This window comes from Cynocephalus volans, chromosome 11, assembly GCF_027409185.1.
Source record: "Cynocephalus volans isolate mCynVol1 chromosome 11, mCynVol1.pri, whole genome shotgun sequence".
Taxonomy (NCBI): domain Eukaryota; kingdom Metazoa; phylum Chordata; class Mammalia; order Dermoptera; family Cynocephalidae; genus Cynocephalus; species Cynocephalus volans.
In genome coordinates, this window is record NC_084470.1 from 52381678 (window position 1) to 52397165 (window position 15488).

Here is a 15488-nt window from a genome sequence, read left to right on the forward strand (position 1 = left end):
CTCCACCCCGGACAGCGTCCGGGCCGCGCGCGGGCGCCCCGCCCCGACCCGGGGCGGTCAGACGACGGGCTGCCGGGCGGCGCGGGGACTACTTTCCGCCGCCCGCCCGCGCCCCGCCCCTTGTCCTCGCACGGCGGAACGCTCCGCGCTGCGCCGGCGGCGGCAGGATACAGCGGCTTCTACGCGACTTATAAGAGCTCCTTGTGCGGCGCCATTTTAAGCTTCTCGATCTGTGGCAGCCGCGTTAACCCGTCCTCGGGAGCGGAGAGCGAGGGGAGGCGGAGACGGAGGAAGGTCCGAGAAGCAGCTCCAGTCCCCGCCGAGCCGCCACCGTAGGCTGAGGACGGTCGGACTCCCGCGGCGGGAGGAGCCTGTTTCCCTGAGGTGCTTAAGTGCTCCTTTCCTTATCCTTCCGGAGCTGCTCCCTTTCCCTCTTCGGAGCCAAACTTCGTCGAGGGCGCGCGGTCCCGGCGGCGGGCGGGGAGCCGGGCCCGGAGCAGCCCGGAGGCCGGGGGTGGGGAGCGGGGGCTCCGCCTGGGGGCGGCGGAGGCGGGCCGCACCCGGGGCGCGGAGGTCGGCGGCGGGGCCCGAGTTCCGGTTGCGCTGCCGTTCAGGAGCCCCGGGGGCTCTGTTTGCGGGGAGGGGGCGCCGCGGGGGCGCGGCCAGGAGCCCGGATGGCCGGCGGGGTGGGGGTGGGGGACTGTGGTTTCCGTCCCAGGCTCCGGCAGTGGCCGAGTTTGGGGGAGGGACCCTGCGCCTCGGGATGCGCCGGGCCCGGGGTAGGGGGCGGGGTGGGGCCGGGGGGCTCCGCCTTCCCAGCCCCAGTGGCGAGTTGGGGTTCGGGCGCTGAGGCGGGGACGCCACCCTAGGTTCCATCTGCTTTGGGGATGGGGTCAGTGGACTTTCTCTCTAGATTTCCTCTTTCGTTCTTAAGGAGAATGAGAGAATTGTTAATATTTTTCTTAATGTCCTGCCTATGTGAGTTTGAATCGAAGCAACTTTAAACCTTAGAGTAACCAAACTCTTAGTGCAGCCGGTGCGATGCGTCAGTAGGGTGTGCACATGTAAAATCCGTCTCTAGCACCTATATTTTCTCGTACCGTGCAGATAAGTGAAAGCGACTTGTAATGTACTGGGAATCTTATAGGTTTATGGCAGTGGGTTTGAGACCCTAGTGAAATAAGGGGGTGGGGGTGGAGGCGAGGGTGACTGGCTTACTGTTTCTCACCAAGAGAAATGCGGAATTCAGCCTCTGACTGCTGAGAATTTTGTTAGTAGAAATAATATATTCAAGAAGTTTTACTGCAGCTAAACTTGATTTTTAGAGCGCGTTTTCTTTTCAGCGGACTTAATTTTTCCCTCGCTACAAAATTAGCTAAATGAAATTCAAGCGTTGCAACTTCTTTCAGTGTTTTTGTCTGGGGAAAGAACTTTGAAGAGACTTTTGAAGTTTCCATACCCCGCTTCTGACTCCGTCAAGCTTGAAAGGTTTGGCATTTGGGTGTAGTTGTTTCCTTCGTTTTCTGTTCCTTTTTCGAGGGAGCATTGTCTCATACTTTGTATCTTCCAGACATCTGTGGTCTCCACATCCCCCCACCCCCGAGTTGTGAGTGGTGAATGAAGAGAGACTGGGCTGCTGGTATGCAGAGGTCGGCAGAAGGAAATCGAGGAGTGGTTTTAGTGAAATGAGAGCTTTGTATCATGAATAATGGTGGCTTAGACTAGACATCAACTTGAAGAGACGGCAGTATTTCCTTTGATAAAGTCTAGGCTAACGTTTTTCAGATCGCTAAGTTGTAAAGTATTTTGTCTGGAATTTAGAAAGCCATTTCATTATTTGTCACTTGGTGAGCATTTATTACCTTCAGATATCTTCGTGTTAACTTGTCTTCATCCTAAGAAACGTTAAATGTACCTTAAGATGTTATTTACTAATGTAATAATAATGTAAAAATAAATGCTGTTGTTTACTACCTGCTTAAATTAGTGACAAACTACTTTGGAGGCTCTTTGTTTGAACTAAGGCTGCTGCTACATTTATTTTTTACATTTAAACCCTCAAAAAAAAAGTACCATTAAGGTTTATTTGTGGGTGTCCTCTCACATTAGACAAAATTTGATTAATTTGCACCTGGTATTCATTGCTTTGACCTAATCTTTGTTCTGAAGGCCATATGCAAGTTGAAAAACTTGCAGAACTGTATTCTATAGGATTAAAGGAATGCTGAGACTATTCAAGTCTGAAGTCCTTGAGGGGGAAATAAAAACTGCCCTAGAAAGCTTAGTATACCATGTAACTTGGAGTCCTGTGGAGTCCTAGGCCCTGAGAGTCTCCGGGTCTCCTAGAGACCAGAACAGACATTTAAAAACAATTTTCAGGGAAAACTTGATTATTTATTTATTTGTTTATTTATTTATTTATTTATTTTAAGTAAGGTGGTTGATTAAAAAATTGACCTTTCTACTGTTATAGTGATGACTGGAATAAAAATAGTCCTAAATCAAGGTCTGTATGCTTATTTTCATAACACTGCCCCCCACCACCACAAAAGATAGGAAGGGAAAAATGGGAAAGAGACAAGTTCCTCTAAGAGTTCTTTGAAATGTAGTACCTATCTGTAGATACCCTTTTTTGTTTTATGGTGGGATGGGGAGAGAAGCATGTTAAGTATTGTTAAAACCAGGGGCATGGAGAATTCAAAAGTTTGCATATCTTTTTTTTATAGTTACATGTAGCAGTGAAATTAAAACCCCTGAAATGGACTGTTTAAGTATATTCAGCCAAATGAAGCTTTAGTATTACTGAAATGAAACAATATCTCTGTCCAGTTGTAAGATGATTTTATTTCTCTTTCAGGGTCTACTAGTTGCTGGTAATAAGTGTAAATGAGTAGGTGGTGAATTTAAGTTTGGACACTGAGCTTGGTCGGAAGCGTGCTTGACTGCTAACCCAGGGCAGAAAGGATGAATGCTTTTAGAACTGGATAAATTTCTAATAAAAAATATTGGCAATTCTTTTGCAGTGCTACATGTTGATTAGTGACATTGTTTTTGAAAACATTACTTGTGTTAACAGTTGTTTTCTTGTAGCCCTCTTATTGGTACTGTGGTATCTAATGTTGAAACAGCTTGACTGTAAACATTTTTATACCATAAAAGTAAGTAGTAAACAGACCAGGAGCAGCTCCTGATTTGTCCAGAAGCTATTTCCTCATGTACCATCATTGAGAGGATACTGGTGTACAGAATAGGTTCTAGTTCTTTAATAGACTATTATATGTATTGTTACCATTATGAGTGTGATAGATAACTAGACTAATAGGTTAAAATAAATACATCCTTCTCAGGTTTCACAAAACCTTTTGTGTTGATTGAAAATGAATAGGAGTTAACTCCTATGGTTTTTCATCGTTTAAAGGCAGCAGAAATGTCTTTATTTCTTCTGTTTACTTAGACAGCTGCTTTTGTGTTTCATGCAAGACTGAAGGTTGACTCAGTTTAAAACCTAGATTCATCTGTTAAGGCCTGAACCTTTCTATCCTTGAAATGTGTATAGAATCTGCTTTCTCCCTAAGGAAAAAGAAGCTCTTAAAAGACAAAGTCAGTCACATTAGGAACCCATATTTAAGGGTTTTGAACTTAAGTGTGGGCATTTTTTTAAAGAGGCATTCCCCACGCCCTCAAGTCTTCCTCAAACCTGAAGCAGCAGGGTAGTTAAAGCTTGTTTTCATTGCATGCTTTGGTCATGTTGAGTGCCCTCCAGTGGATATGGACATAGTATAATGCTTGCATTTTGGGTTTTTTTTTTTATTATTATTATTCCAAAAAGTTTGTGTGGAATATATTTATGAATAGTTCTGATGAGAGAGAACCAACTAAGAAACGATCTGAATTCTAGTATAATTTATTCCTATTAGTACTGCTGACTTAAATGCTGGCTTGAGAAAATGTCATCTCAACCAATATTTGCAGGAGAAAAGTCAAAGTTAAATTAGAGAGTTATATTTAGGTCACTTTAAATAGGCAGTTCTGCTTTAATATATCATAATGATAAACCAGAAATTCAGTGTAGTATTGTAGGAGATAAAAGGTCATGTTTGACCATACTGATAAATTGTAGAAACTAAAATTTTCAGGAAAAGTTAATAAAGATGTGAATTGTCAATTTGTCTAAAATCATTTGCAGAGTAAAACATGTGTAAGTGCTCAACTAGGTTATATTAGGAACTAGATTGAAACAAATCTAATTGAGTCAGTGTTCTTGAACTAAAATATAATGCCCTAGTGAGGGTCTCATTTGTACGGTGTGTGGGCTCTGATACAGTGTAACACTGTTTTGTTCTTTAAATTTTTCAGTAAATACCTTTCTAGGCTACTATGTTAAAGTTCGTGGTATTTCTATTAGTAACGTTTTCTGAAAATACTTGTTTCATAGCAGACTCTGCTTAGTAACGGGAATGAAGCTTACTCTAAATTAGCTTTTGGGAAGTCAAGTGGTCAGTTTATGGAAAATTTTCAGAGTTTAGATTTTTAAAATTTTTTCCCCCAGAATCTGTGGTTTGAAGTGAAATCAAAATGTTAATAGTGTGAGGAGGGAAAATGACAGTATCACTCGTTGCTCCATTTCACCCTTGGAATTCAGTATAGTTTTGGGGAAACATTGATATGATTTTTCACTATCATTTCTGTATTATTGTTATAGATTTTTTTTTTAAACAAAAAGGCAAGATTGCCATAAGTGCTTTATATGGCTGTTTCAGGATTAAGTATTCCTCCAAAGGATCATACTTGGAATACTTGTCCAAGCTGATGCTTAGTATTTGCAGCATTTACTGTCTATAAGCTTCTGTTCCAGTTTTTCAAGATTTTTATGAGAAATGAGAGTGATTTGAAAGTTCTTTTAAAAATTACGTACATATGACTTACTGAAAAAAATGTTTTCTACTAGGGACTTAATTTATCTCTTGAAATTGGCTACTTGCCCTTATTAATATAGTATACAACAATTTGATATTCAAGATAAGTGACTAAAATAAGATTACTTTCACAAGCCCTGTAGGGTTGGTCTTACCACATTATAACGGGAATGGCTACTCAAATGTTACCAGGGCGAGGCAGGTACGGTATAACTGGGACTATGTGGACTACCACAAATTGGAGAACACATTGTCCCATATAAGCAGCCAGTCATAAGCAGTCTGAGCCATTGGGTGGGAATATAGTTCATGTTGCCAGATCATCTGAATTCTTTTTTCCCTAAAAGGAGGAAGTCCAGATTAATGTACATTTCTCAATTTGCAAATATTAGCAACTGAAATTCATATTTTAAAACACTTTAGCGCAAATTAAATACAAATACATCTATTGGCTGGATACTGCCAATTTTGTAATGTCTTTAGTAGTCCCATTTGAAGTACTGTTTTTTAATGATGATTCTATGAAATGACTGGTTCTGTGAATTTATGTAATTTAGCAAATAACATTGTTAAACCATTAGGATTGTATTTATTTAGGCACTTGGAAAGTGCCTTGCAGCAAGTGACTATAGATTAGGAACTTAGAAGCAAGATTCGTATTATCAACTTGTTTGTGAAGTCTGGGAATTTAAGAATTAAGATAGTTTGGTTCTAGGAAAAGGGGGAAAATAACTTGCTCATTACTTGATCATCTTAACAACAGTTCTTTAAAGTGTATTTTTGAAGGAGGTCTCAAAAATAAATCTGTGAAGGCAATTAAAATGCTGGAGAAATTCTGACTGTGTACACAATTCATCTCAGCCTTAAATTTTACTGAAGTCTGAAATCATGTATTGGTTTTCAGCAGAAGTCTGTATTTCTAAGCTAAACTGTTAGACTAGATCCAAAACTTAAAAATGAAGTTTAGATAATTAAAAAGTAATTGAATATGCTTTACTTAAATTAATGGCATATTGCTTTATGGTGAGTATAAATTTATGCAGGCAATTAAATAGATTTTGTTTAACTGTTTTACTAATAGCAAGGTTTTTCATTTCCAGAGTTTGAAAAGTTGGATATCTTCAAACTTCATGTTTAAATGGCAAACTATGACTGGACTAAGAATGCAAACTGTAGTACAACATGATTTTAAAAAGCATCATCTAAAAATAGTGCTATAAGTTGCAATTATTTTTATACAATATGATGTAAAATGCAAGCAGATCAGTGAAGCTTTCATAAAGCATTAATCCTAGAGGTGCCTCACCCTGTGGCCTTTCCCACAATTCCTATGTTACTCTTCATGGAGCCACTGTAAATGTTTTTTTTTATAATGTTCCAGAAGTTTCCTACGTCTGGTTTCTTTTGGACTTGTTGAAAAGGGTTTTTTTTTTTTTTTCCTCCTTTTTTCTCCCCCTCCCTATGACAGTTTGAAGAGTGTGAACAGCTGGATGATGCTGGGGTGAAACTGCTTCATAGCACTTCTCTTTTTCTCCCTTATTTTTTTCCATCTTTTAATTTTTTCACTAATATTCCCACAGTTTACTTGTATTTTAATAATTCAGATGTTGCTGGACTGATGCTTTCTTTTGAACTGGCTTATAACAGATGGGTTAATTTGTTTAAAAGTTGGGGGTGGGGTGGAATATTAACCTGCTTTAAGTTCTTTCAAGTTTATCAGTCTTCATGGCAGATAAATCTCTGATTAATAAAATCTTATCTTAAATGCTGGTAGCTAATCTGAGTTAGAAGTAAAAGATGTACAACAGCTGAAGGGGTAGGGTTAGTTTAAGCTTTTATTAACAGTTTATGATAGCTGAAATTAATGGTGATATATATGTATGTATGTATAACACACTATTGGAAATTATCCATATAAAAAGGGAGAAGTTAAATTTACTGCAAAATTTCTTGGGAGTGAAGTTTGAAGATGATCTTAAATGATTGTAGTAATTTGGTATACTGAGGGGTGGTTTTGCAAAATGCTTGCAATTTTCCTTTAATATGAAGTAAACTGATTAAAGAGCTATAACAGGCTAAGAACTGTGCTCCATTTTTTTTTTTTTTTTTAAGTATAATTAAGTGGTTTTGGGGTATGGGTGTAGGGAGTGAGTCTGTCTTTGAAGCTTTGCATATACTAAATGAATGCCACATGTATAAGGGAGGAACAAGGGATTCTTGGAAATATTTTTCAATCCAAGTGACTGTGGAGTCTTCCAAGTGGAGTTCCATTCCCCTGTGTAGTGCTGAGGTAGATATTTAAATTTCTTTCTGAGTGACTGAAAGTATGTGGTAGCAACGTCTAACAGTACTTATACATTATAGTTCATTTAGAAAAAGGAGTAAAAACTAAATGTTATTAAAAACTAAACAGTATGCTGACATAGCACTCTTTAGATTCATAAAATAGTATATCAGTTTTCTGGCATTTTGCTTAATTTTTACGTTTGTTTAGTTTTTAAGGCCAACTATTTTGTTATTTTGTATCTGATAGTTGTCCTCTATAGATAACTATTTTCTTAATTCTGCTGTCATTTTTTCCTGAGTCCTGGATCAGACTGCCAGCCATTTTATTCCCCATAGAATAAGAATAAAAAATAAGAAGTTAGAAAGTTTAGAGATTAGATGTCTAGGAATAGTCTACTCTTGAGTAATGATAGTTAAAATGGTATTGCTGGTAAGTGGAAGTTGGGATATTGTTGATAAGTGGAAGCTGGGAAATACTAAAATTGGGTCTTTTTTTTAGAAAGATACTTACTAATCGTGCTTGTAGAATGCCCTAACTGAATGCCAGAGGGTCTCAGGTTTTCCTTATTGCCATTATACCCCAGATTCTATTACATTTCTCTAAAAACTCTAAGACAGAACTTTTTAATACTACCCTTTTCTTCTCAAACTACTACCCCCCCCCCCCCGTGCCCCACCCTGCTTCGGAAGCTAAGCAGGAATGTCTTTGTCATCTTATCAGATCTTATCAGCCTATATCAAGGGTCTATCTTTACAGCATTCTGGTCAGATGGCAGTCGTGACATATGCCTTTCCAAGGACTTTGTTACTTTAGATATCTTGCTTTTCTGTATTACTCTTATCCCCCCCAACTCTAATCCTATAGATTTTTTAGGGGGGGGGATCCCCCAGCTCCTGACCTTTCATTGTCTCCTGAAATCCATTCATTATGACTTCTGGAACTCTTAGTCATTAGCAAATCCCTTGTATTTGCAGTCTTTTCTGTGAATGTTTCCTTCTCTTTCTTCCCCCACTGTAACCTAGCCTCTCCTCTGATAATGCTGCTTTCCTTTGCAGCTCTCTCAAATGGTAAATATTTTCACTTCTTGACCATCCTTTTTCAAAACAAAGCTTTGACTTCCATGTCATCAAATTATATCACCCCCTACCCATCTTTATTTCAGGCATCTACCAACCTTTCTGGGCCATTCCCCTCCTTTCTTGAACACTTTAATAGTTCCTGGCTCATTGTCTCTGTCTCCTTTATTTTTGTCACAATTCTTGGTGATATCAACAGTGCTACTCAAAATGTGGTCTGGTCTGTGAACTTTTTGTTACTAGTATGAATTGTGGTAAGGAATTTATGCCAGCATGTAAATCACCTATGTCACTGAGTTCACTGTTTAGTTCTGCTGACTTTTTTGTAGCAAGACTTTTTTGATGAAGGAAGCAGTATGTTGATTTATAATCTGGTACTAGTTCTATATGGTGTTGTGGTCTGGCACTTTGAATAACATGGATGTAGATGATGCTTCTAGTGTCTTGACCTCTTAGTTCCTTGATTTTTTTTCTCCCCAGTGATCTTATTTCCCATCCTAATTCAACCACACATTCCCATTGCCATATGCAAGAATACCTTGTCTTTTACCAGTAACTGTGTCCCTCTCCCCAATTAATTCCAAGCATCTCACTTTCTCATTTCTCTAGTAAATATTTCAACTCCAGTAGCCCTTCAGCCCTGCTGGGACCTACAGTCTATGAGGGTGCTTCAAAAAGTTTGTGGAAAAATAGAACTGAAAGATATGACGAATCTTTTCATGAAATTTTTGAAGTACCCTTGTGTTTATCCAAGCTTCTTCCTGTCTCTCCTCACTTCTACCCACCTGAAATTTCACATTGAATTATAATCACTTTCTTGTATATATGTTCAACAACCTTGTCCTTCCCTGGCTTCATGTCCAAAGATCCTAGTGTCTGTAACTGTGCCCTTTGCCTTCTCTACTGTCTCTATGGATAAACTGTAGTGTTCAAGATACGGTCAAACCAGTTCATACACTAGATCCCATCCCCTCTTGCTCTCAAGAATGGTACTCTGTCATTCTCCCTTCTCCTGCATCATTGGTTTTTCCTTCTCTACTGGCTCTTCCCATGAGCATACAAACGTGCTATTATTTATCCCATTTTTAAAAAACTTTCTCCCCATATCTCCTCTAACCCACTACCTCAGTCTGTTTTTAGCAAAACACCTTGAAACAATTTCTTATATGCGATCTCTCCCCTTTTCTTTTCAACCCTTACAGTGACCACCATGTTCTAAATTTCTAGTCCTCATCTCACTTAACTTATTAGTATCATTTGCTACAATTGCTACAGTTACTTGAAACATTTTTTCACTTGGCTTCTCGGCCACTATGCCTTCTGGCAGGTTTTCTTCCTTACCTCACTGGCAGTTCTTTTGCTTTTTCCATCATCTCTCCGACCTCTGTGTTAGAGTGGCTAAAGGTTTAGACCTTTCCTTTTTTTTTTTTTTTGTCTATATTGACTCCAGTGTCATAGCTTTAAACAGTATTTACATCTATTTGCAGACGACTTCCAAATTTACATCCCCAACTTGGAATTTCTCATATCCAGCTATTTTTTTTTCCCAACGTTTTGGATGTCTAAGACACATCTCAAACTTAATATATCTAAAACTGACCTCCCAGTTCTCCCCAAAGCTGCTTCTCTCAGTCTTTCCTAAATGCAACTCTTATCTTTCCAGTTAGTCAAAACCGTGTAGTTCTTGACTCATCTTTTTCTCACACCCCATATCTAAGTCCTTGGCAAACCCTTTCTCTTCTCCCTTCAAAATACAGTATATCCAAAATCTAACCATTTCTTGCCATACTCATGACATCTTAATCTTTTGCCTGGGTTATTGCAAAGGCCTTGTAACTGGTCTCCCTGCTTATACCTTTGTTCCCATTAAATGGATTCTTAACACAGTAGTCAGGGTAATCCTTTTTTAAAAAGCAACAGAACATGTAACTTTTCTGTTCAAAACCCTCCAGGGGCTTACCATCTCATTCAGTAAAAGCACAAGCTCCTACATGTTCAGACCACGCCCTTGGTCACCTACTACTTTCCCCCTCTCACTCCTTCCTCTTCAGCCTTTTTGTTTTTCCTCTATCTGATCACACATTCATGGCTGATGTCAGATATGACTACCACATTCCTTTTTACCCAGTTTCACTTCATTGTATTATCCTCATTTATTTGATTTGTGGTACTTAATCATACTCTGAAGTAGCATGTGTTTACTTGCTCATTCTCTCCCTCTTTCAGGGTCTTTGTCCCGTTTTTGTATCCCTGGTAACCAGAACACCTGGAACTTACAGGTACTCAGTAAAGGCCTATTGAATGAATATTCTAGAATCGCCCAACCTTCGTTTCCCTCTAGCTAATGCGCCATTTATTTTTCTGCTCCCTTTCACAATGAGAACACACATGAAAGAGATACACCCATGTATCTCCTTTAACTCTCATTCCTGTTCGTGTCCTCCCTACATTATTCCAATGAATGTACTCTTGCAGGGTTCTGCTGGACCTCCATGTTGATCAATCAAATGGATACTTTTTAGCTTTAGTCTTGCTGAACCAATCAACATTTGGCACATTTCTTTCTTTCTTCCTTCTAGAACAGCACCGTCCAATAGAACTGTCTGTGATGGTGGAAGTTCTGTATCTTAGCTGTTCAGTATGGTCACCACCAGCCACATGTGGCTATTGAGCATTTGAAATGTGGCCTTGTGACTGAAGAACTAAATTTCTAATACTAAATTAAATTTGAATGTAAATAGCCACATGACTAGTGGCTGTTGTATTGAACAACACAGTATAAGAAATACGCTTTTTTTTTCTTACATGGCACTAGACTTAGTATCACAACCCAGTTGCTCAACTCAGACACTTAGGAGTTATCTTTAATTTCTGTCATCTTTAATTTCTTTCATCTGCTATATCCAATTCATCAACAGAGTCTGTTGTTTCTACCTACAAAGTATTTCTCCAGTCTAGCTACTACTTGTACCTAGTGCTACTACTCTAGCCCTAAGTCACCACCATCTATCACCTGGACTATGGTTATAGCTTCTTTACTGGTTTCCCTTTTTTCTGTCTTGCTCCCTTCCAGTTTTTTGAATTATAGCCAGAACTAGCCTTTAAAAACTTGAATGAGATCTTGTTATTCACTTGCTTATAAATTGTCATAACTTGCAGTTGCACTTAGAATGGAAAACACATTTCTTGTCAAAGTCTAGAGAACCCTACATGATCTGGCTATTTTCAACCCCATGTCATTGCACTCACCCTTCCCCTCTATAATCAAACCACTGTGAAGTCAGATGATCAAGTTCTTTCATGACTTTGGGCTTTTGCTCATGTTATTTCTTATTTCTGGAATGTTCCTGCTCTGCTTCTTGCATGCTGGCTCTTTTGCATCCTTCTTCAGGTATCAGCTTGAAAGTTACCCTCAGGAAGCCTCTGGTCACTCTTCAGTAGGACCTTCCACTTGTGCTTTTGTCTCATTCCACATCCTTCTTCCACTTGTTAATTATACATTCACCACTCTTAGTAATTGTTTATTCAGTTATCTGTCTCCTCAAGAATGCACATGTCTGTTTCAATCATTACCGCATACCCAGAATCTATTATAGTTCCTGGCATGTAGCTGATGCATAAATATTTTTTGAATAAATGAATGAAATCTGTACATTATATTTATACTGTTGGTATTGCTATGTCCTGAAACTATTGAGTAAATAAAGGAATCGGGGGAAAGCTTTCTTGTGGAACAACAAAAAATCCCTTTTGATAAAAATCACTATTTGGTAAATTGAGAAAGCAAAAAAATATATAATATATCAGCATGACATTCATGTATAGCTCCAGGTTATGACTCATTTATTGGTGTATTTTTGGACTCAAAATACAACAAAGATTAGGGGCTATTCCTTGAAGTTCTTTGTATTGAAATAACAAAAAGCAGTCACATTTTGATATACGGTTTTCAAGATGGCGGCGGCTGCGGCGGCTGGCGCGGAGTAGCTGAGGTGGAAAAGGTGGCCACTGGGCCTCAGGCAGCCGGGAAACTTGTGGACCTTCCTCTGGCCATCTCTTAAGGGAGGACTGCTGCTGCTGGCCGGTCGTGGGGGCTCAACGCCACTTTGCCCCCGGCAGGAGAGGCTGCCTCATTTACAGGCAACAGCTTTGAAGTGTGGAGCAGGAAAAGAACTGATTCTTAGCTGCAAAAGCGAGTCTTGAAACAGGGAACACGGCGCCAGGGCTGCTGTGGATGCAGCCAGGATCCCGGAGGCTGGGGCCGCACTGAAGGCGGCCAGCTGCCCTATCCAGGATTCGAGGTTTCAGGCCGGCATTAAAGAAGACTCCTGGGAGCGCCCGAGCGGCGCCGCGACTGAACAGCCCGAGGCGGCAGCGCCGAGAACACGGAAGGCAACAAACCAGAGACAGAGCGAGCGCCCGACCTGGCACAGCACTGTGAGTGATCCCTGGCAAAGCTCTGTTCGGGGGGTGGATGCCCACGCGGCTCCCCGCCTGCACCACCAGGCCACTCCTTGCCCCGGTGCTGCCTCCATTTTCCCAGGTGCGGGCAGCTCCGCCCCGCTCCGCCATCACTGAGCCCATTTGCTTGGCCTGGCGCGGGGCTTTCCGGACCCTGCGGGCCGACCTCCTCTCCCACTCCCTCCACGGTTCTCTGGCAGGGCTGGGGGTGTGGGGCGTCCCGACCAGTTTTGGGAGGGCTAGGAAGTACGGGCGGGCCGACTGTCACTCCACCACACCCTGGACTCTGGCCCCGGTAAACTTCCTGTTACTGGGAGGCAGATACCATCTCTGCGACCACCAGTTTGGAAAAAAGCCTAACGAATTTCTGGTTGGGAATAGTGCGGTAGGAGAGTTCCCAGGTACGCTTGAACCTGCCGGAGAGCAGGCTGCAGGCGGGCACTAGACTCGGTTTATACCGGGGGGATACAAAGGTGAACAAGACCCGAGAAAGATCTACACAGTGCTACAAAGGCACCCAGAGAGACCGGTCGTCTGTGCCTAGCAGAAACCTGGTAGACTTCCTGGGCGAGGCGGTGCTGAGCAGGGTCTTGAAGGCCCAGCTGATAGACGAGGGGTGCAGAAGACACGCCCCAGCCCAGCACAGTGTTCACAGAGGGGGGTGACGTGCGGCCAGGGAGGCGGAGTCTCGACAGAAACCACACACCCGGTGGGGTCGCCACTGCACGATCTAACAGCCTGGGCCAGAGCACACGGAAAGGGGAGAAGTCCTGTACAGAAAGTGAAAGCTCAACAGAGATCACACACCCTGTGGTACGTGATCCACCAGCCCAGCAGAGTACAAGCTGACCAGAAAGGTGGATCCCCGGAGAAGCCCAAGACCCGAGGCAACCACACACACAAGACACTAGAGGCCAACTGAGCAGTCACGGCGGGAGCCACACCAAATTGGCAACCACAGCAACATCCTAGTTAGTCATTAGTCTTAAACCGGTGGACTGTGAAACCCCCTGCAACAATGAATAAACACCAAAAAAAAGACACCAGAAATACAAAAAATCAAGAAAGTATACCACCAAAAGTTAATAAATCTCATACTCTAGATCCTATAGAACAAGAAGCCCTTGAAATAACTGACAAGGAATTTCGAGTGATAATTCTAAGGAAACTGAATGAGATACAAGAAAACTCAGCTAGACATCATGATGAAATGAGGAAAAGTATACAGGATCTGAAAGAGGAAATATACAAGGAAATCAATGTCCTGAAAAAAAATGTAGCAGAACTTGCTGAACTGAAGAAGTTATTCAGCGAAATAAAAAACACAACGGAGAGTTTAACCAGCAGGCTTGTCGAAGTTGAAGAGAGAACCTCTGAACTTGAAGATGGGCTGTTTGAAATAACACAAGCAGACAAAAAGAAAGAAAAAAGAATCAAGGACATGGAAGAAAATCTGAGAGAGATATCAGACAACCTCAAGCGCTCAAATATCCGAGTCATGGGTATTCCAGAAGGGGAAGAAAATGGAGATTCCATTGAAAACATATTCAAAAAAATAGTGGCAGAAAACTTCCCAGGTATAGGAAAAATCACAGATCTTCAGATCCAGGAAGCTCAACGATCTCCAAACGTATTCAACCCAAAAAGGCCTTCTCCAAGACATGTCATAGTCAAATTGGCAAAACTCAGAGACAAAGAGAGAATCTTAAAAGCTGCAAGAGAGAAGCGTCAAATCACCTATAAGGGAGCCCCAATCAGGTTAACATCAGACTTTTCATCACAAACCCTAAAAGCTAGAAAGGAATGGGATGATATTTTCAAAATACTAAAAGACAAAGATTGCCAGCCAAGAATACTCTACCCTGCAAGGCTATCCTTCCGAAATGAGGGCCAAATAGTATATTTCTCAGACAAACAAAAACTGCGGGAGTTCACTACCACAAGACCACCCTTACAAGAAATCCTCAAGGGAGTACTGGGTTTGGTTCCTGAAAAATAACTACCACTGCCATAAAAACCTAAGAAAAATCTAAACCCGCTAGTACAATAAAAATGGCATTCATGAAGAGAAAACAAGCTAACAAAAACACTATCTACAACCTAAGGAACCAACAAACAAAGAAACCAAACAGTAAATCAGAAAGCAAGGAACAAAAGACACCTAAGACAACCAAACAACCAATAAAATGCTAGGAATAAATCAACACCTTTCAATAACAACTCTTAATGTTAAAGGCTTAAATTCCCCAATTAAAAGACACAGACTGGCTGACTGGATCAAAAAACAGGACCCAACTATATGCTGCCTACAAGAGACCCACCTCACCCATAAAGATTCACACAGACTAAGAGTGAAAGGATGGAAAAAGATTTACCATGCAAACAGAAAAGAAAAACGAGCTGGAGTGGCTATTCTTATATCTGACAAAATAGACTTTAAACTAAAAACCATAAAAAGAGACAATGAGGGACACTACTTAATGATAAAAGGACTGATCCATCAAGAAGACATAACAATCATAAATATGTACGCACCCAATGTTGGAGCAGCCAGATTTATAAAACAAACTCTATTAGACCTAAAGAAGGAAATAGACACTAATACCATAATAGCAGGGGACCTGAACACTCCACTGTCAATATTAGACAGATCATCTAGGCAAAGAATCAGTAGAGAAACACAAGATCTAAACAAGACTCTAGACCAATTGGAATTGGCAGATATCTACAGAACATTCCACCCAACAA

The 15488-nt window shown here is 40.9% G+C and overlaps 1 protein-coding gene across 2 annotated transcripts in view; it reads left to right on the forward strand.

Moving 5' to 3' along the window:
• The first annotated feature begins 205 nt into the window (after positions 1 to 205).
• CTNNB1 (catenin beta 1) overlaps positions 206 to 15488 on the forward strand; it is a 43585-nt gene continuing 28302 nt past the window's right edge. Inside the window, exon 1 of one of the 2 annotated variants that reach the window (XM_063114031.1) lies at positions 206 to 384. The gene's annotated coding sequence lies outside the window, so the exon portion shown is untranslated. The remainder of the gene's footprint in view (positions 385 to 15488) is intronic. The other variant, XM_063114030.1, reaches the window with a different exon arrangement.